The sequence below is a fragment of the Pinus tabuliformis genome, chromosome 7, assembly GCF_031772625.1.
Source record: "Pinus tabuliformis cultivar Carrire ecotype Pingquan chromosome 7, CPIR1, whole genome shotgun sequence".
NCBI lineage: Eukaryota > Viridiplantae > Streptophyta > Pinopsida > Pinales > Pinaceae > Pinus > Pinus tabuliformis.
This window is the reverse complement of record NC_142293.1, coordinates 1,875,735,685-1,875,741,327: the sequence shown is the minus strand read 5'-3', so window position 1 is coordinate 1,875,741,327 and position 5,643 is coordinate 1,875,735,685.

Sequence of the window (5,643 nt, the reverse complement as noted above, 5' to 3'; positions counted from 1 at the left end):
CGTGTTTCTTTCTATTTCTACATTTAGTATTAATGATTTCTTGTTGTAGTATTGGGTTAAATGGTTAATGTAAGTTATTTTACAGGATCACAAGCATCATTTCATCCTTGAAAAATATTTTGAAGGTCATAGTAATCATTGAGCTACTTGGATTAGTTTTCTTATTGCTAAATCTAGATTTCTAGAACTCTTTTCTGGCAAGAAACATTAAATTTCTGCTATTTTTTAGAGCATGCTAACGATATTCAATCAAGTTGGTTCCACTTGCATTAGATAAAAAAAAATCTATTTAAAAACAAAAATTACCCTTTTGCATTTGAACTTGATTAGGCTAGGCATTTTATAGATTTACTAGCTCACTAGTTCTCGAATTTCTGGAATTTAGATTAGTAATTTTCCGCTATTTTTTTAGCATGGGTTAATTGTCTTTAAGTTTCTTAGGATAAGTTGCAATCATCATTTCTAATCTCTTAGATTTCGTACTGGTTTCAAAGAATTTTTGTATTTATTTCAAGCACTTCCATTCATGCACCTAGCCATTAGATGGTAACAATTTTGTTTTCTTCCATTTAATAAATCTTCCCTATGCATAGATGCATTTATGTATAGATATAGACAAGAATGTGTGTTTGTGCATGCGATTCTACATTGCAAGGAGACCTTCTCTTTTTCTCTCATCCAAGCCTCATCCACCCATGTTGCCAAAATCCACTAAAATATCAATCTGAATTCTTGTTTTATAAGCAAAAATTGTCATTTCTATTGAACAAATCCAACCATCTTGATGCCCTTGCTTGAGTTCTGGATAGTGTCCACCACCTCCATGCCTTATTTTTCCCTTATCCACCTTTCCCAAGCTTCATTCCACCTTCTAGAACACTTCCTAAGCTTTCAGTATGTTCCTGTAGTAAAACATGGGATCCTGTAGGAGAATTAGTACATCGTGTAGACATCCCGTAGGAAATCCTGTAGCAGCCTGTTTTGAGCCCGAATTGAGAAAAATCATCACTGAAGCTAGGATTAGGCCCCTACTTGACCTCCATGACATAAATACCATTGTAACCCTCTTCCTCCATACCTATCTCCCCTTCCAAAGAACAAGGAAAGATTAGCATTTGCATTTATAAAACAAAAAGATTAAAAAAAAGAGTTCTTTTTGCACATAGCAATTAATACTCGCTAGATTAGACTCCATGCTCATTTAGTTTAAATCATCACATGTGATAAATAGGGTTAAGATAGGTTTCTTTTACATCTAGTTCAAGATTTTTATGCAGTTAGAATAGGTTTCTTTCCTTGTACTTTATTTCTTGCAATAGGTTAAGCTTTCCATTTTGAGCTTTTCATTTTCTGCAATTAGTTTATGATTTGATTTCAGTACATGCACTACATTACATCATGACAGAAAATGAAGGACACATTGTATGTTGCACATATAGTGCTGATACCTCTTAAGTTTGTACAAACCCTGGGTTGATAATTAAAGTCGATAGCCTTGGGAGTTGCAACATTCTTGTTGCAATACTAAGGCTCATCATTTTTTGGCACTATTTCCGGGGAGGTGTCAAAGTATGCATTGTTTTCTTCCCTGGTTGATTCGTTTCTTTTTACATTTTGCAAAAACAAAAAAAGATTTGAATTAGGCATATTTCATTTCAAAAACAGAAAAGTGCATTGCATTAGTGTTTTCATTCAATCATAAAAACAAAAAAATTCTCCAACACCAACCCACCCCCCATTTGATCACATGGTGCAATGAGAGCCTGATCACCATCCACTTTTTCAGGTAGAAGAAGAAGAGATTGCAAAGAATGTAGAAGAAATGGATGGAGAAGATAACAATGAGGAAGATCCTCTCAGATTCCCCATTCAAGACACTGACGTTAGTGTGCACATGAAGAACATACCTCCATCTTTTCTTCCAAAATCTCATGCTCTAAGGTCAGAGGATCCAGAAACCTTTCTCTTTTAATTTGAAATTGTTTTTTGATCTTATGGTTATTAAAAACTCAAAAATTGAGATTGTTTTCGGCAACATTAAAGGATAGAGCTCTTAAATGGTTCATGATTTTAGGGACTAATTCAATAAGATCATGGAATGATATGCAAAATATATTTTTAGAAAAATATAAATATTGTGATCTTAAAGAAGAAATATCTAGAATGAATCAAAAGGAAGATGAGAGTCTAGAGGATCTAATAGAGAGGTTCATGTATAATGTTAAGAGGGAAAAACTACATCATTTAGGATCCGAGACACTAAAGACCCTCTTACTTAGAAAAATTAGGGATGAATGGATTAATCTCCTTGATCTCATTAGTAGAGGTGATGTATACCAATTATCATTTGAAGAAATTTGTGAAACATGAAAACACATATCAAGAAGAAGGGAAAGAGCAAGTAAATCAACATCAAGATCAGTAAGTCAAGCTAAACTTGGAAATTTTTGGATGATTTTAAAACATAAATTTTTAACAATCTAACCAAACAAGTAGAAATGTTAAGAATGCAATATGAAGAGAAAGAATACGCTGATATTTGTGTTGTCCATGCATAATCACATGGTGTTAAAAATTGTCCATCATTACCAAGGTTGAAGGAAGTTTACCAACAGGACAATGGAGCAAGTCAATCACCAAAACAACTATGTTATGTAGCTCCAAGAGGACCATGACAACCTAGTCAACCTAGTATGATGTAAGAGCCTAATTCACAATTTCAAGGTTATGCATATCCACTTCAAAGTAATTGGAACATACCCTTTCCTTGGAAACATTAGACATATCAACCCCAAAACCAATCTTGGCAACAAGGTTTGCAAGGAAATTATGGGAGCCATCCACAATATCCTCAATATCCCTCATACCCAACTCCATGTTATCCCTACCATTCACCTCACCACAATGTTATAGACAATTTTGTGCCTCGCAGCATCAGGCATGAATTGTCAATAATCCAAGGGATCCAAAGTCCCTAAACATGATGTTCCTACCCCTAGAGGAACAAGGTCAGCAAACCAACAGCTCTCAGATCAGTTCTCCACCTGAAAACACTCAAAAACAAGCAATCCTGAAATCAAAGCAGGTGCTCCACTAGGCTTCTGCGCTGAAACTCAACTCCTCCATGGTATACCTGCGTTGCAAAGCAGGTAGAACAAAGGCCACCTGCGCTGAGCGAGATGGGACAAGTGGCACACTGAGTCATTGCTCTGGAATCTTCCAAAAATGACACTTGGATCAGGGATTTCGCCTTGTGATGAGTCAGAGGCTCTGTTTCTCCAAGTGGAAGCAAGGTTCTCCAAGTGGACTCAAGAACTGAAGATCAACTAAAGAGAGAGAGGACACAAGGCAGCTACACATCAGTTGCAAGCTGACTCATCCTTTCTCAATTCATCTATATATTGAGCTCTCTCCTATGAGCTCAGGAGGCTGGAAGTTTGTGCAAAGTAATGATATGCTGTTGGTTTCACTATAGAACTATTGGGTGATTGCTTGAAGGAGGTGAAGAGGAGAAATTCTTTCTGCTGGGAGGTGTTGCTGGATTGGGGCCTTCAATGGTTGTAACCTTCTCAGAACTTTACTTCTTCCATTAATAAAAGCTATTGAGGTTCTTCTATATGCATTTGTTTCAATGATGTGTGGTGATGATTGTATATTTGATTTATGCTAATCCTTGAATCAGTTATGATTGCATGCTTCTTGTAGTTTCCTTCTTTGTTATTTTGCAGGATCTCATTGTAGCTGGGCCAGCAAAAGAGCAAGGAGCTGGGAGCAAGCAACAAAGAGAAGAGTTTGGATTCGACATTAAGCGCAAGTCAACGGTTAGTGCATTTCTTCATTCTCTCATGCTTTCATAAAGAAGTAAACCTTAAGTAGTTTTCTTTACAGTTGTTGCTGAGGTACTATCACCCTTAGAGTGGGATAGGGTCATCCGAGTCGGATACTTTTCCCTACAACAAAATGGCGACTCCACTGGGGATCGTATCTGTTTGATTGTTTGTAGTATTTTGCTATTCATTTCCTGAACAAAAGAGTACCAAATCGAAAAGCTTTTGACTATATCAAAAGCGAAGTAGAGGGCAGCTACTCTAGCTCATTTCTGAGCATGTTCACGATTTGAAGAGCTGATCTACAAGGATCCTTGTAAGCTCTTAGTGATAGCTTTTCATCTTCCTTGTCATCCCTTAGTGTGTGCTTGACTGATAGCTTCTGATTTGAGCAAAAACTGTGAATTTTTGAGAAAATTGTGATCCGGAAACTGTGAAAACGCAACTCTCGTTTTCCAAAGCAGGTAGTACACAGGCTACCTGCTTTGCAACGCAGGTCCCGAAAGGGCTACCTACGCTGAGAGCTAGACTGGATGTGCAGCACATGCGTTGGCCCAGTTTTGCTTAGTGCAGCTGGGGTTTCCTCCCTTTTTCTTGCCTGTTTTCACTATAGTTTTGCATTCAGTTGTCAGTCTTAGTACCTATCTGAAACCAACCTTACTTGCCATCATTCCGCCTCTGTTATATAATGAAATTGTACTTGTTCTTTTGTATTTCTTACTTCATTTACAATTTCCCATAACGAAAGTGAGCTAGTATTGCTTTGGCCTCTTAGATCCGAACCTGTGTTAGGCATTTTGCTGGTCTAAAGAGTTAGCTTGTTGGTTTTCCATCGCTGATTGATCCTTTTACTTTTGTCATTATGGTTTGATTTCATGTATTTCCAGTGATTAAACAAGTAAATCTTAAGGTGTCTTTTGATTTTGGACAAGCTTGTTTGTTTTTCGCTTTAAATCTAAATCAAAGTTATATAACAACTTTCTTTTTGTAATGCATCAACATTAAGAAAGGGAAAAGAAAATACATGCATTGTGCATTTTGCATTTTGACTGTTTGCATGCTGATTTAGGAAATTTTGCATTAGTGTGTGCTCTATGATCTGTGTGAAAAGATTTGCCTTTCTTCTCCTCAGTAGTTAAGATTTTCAAAGTTGAAAGATTGAAAAGTTTGCTTCTCATCTTAGACTGCATTCAGGAATTTGTTACATACATCTCGTGGTGATCCTTAAAGACAAACTGCTAAGCAAGATCAACATTAAAATAAATCCAATTTACTTAACAACGCTTTGAAACATAACGCAAACACGTAGAGGTCTAGGTAGAGACGTGTTCCGGCGTCGTTAAACGTAGTGACTGTCGATCTCTACGAAGGTGGGTGATTCCTCCTGAGAGTCAGTGGCACTAATACGGACTTGCGCTCCCACGTACCGTCGCGTATATATTGGGAGACCCCTATAGGCATATATCCTTTATCCTTAGGAAACCGTGTCGACCGCCCTACTGATCGCAATGCAGTGAACATAGCATTCACGAAGATTGACCACACGTACCGTAAAACGTATTCCGTGGTTTTGCGAAAGGTTTGGCACACCCTCTGCCTAGAACTCCAGAGTAGTTTCTTTTGGCCTTTTTCAAACTCTATAACTGAAAAAGTCCATCCGAGAATTTGTCACTTCGGGTTCGTTAAAACATCGAAGGCGACTAGAGTCATCTTTAGCTTTTTCTCGACTCTGAAAACATGAAAAAGCAAAGTTGTGTCTAAAGCGTCGTTAATAAAATTTATTTTAAACGGAACATAATCACCTGATATTCCCGCG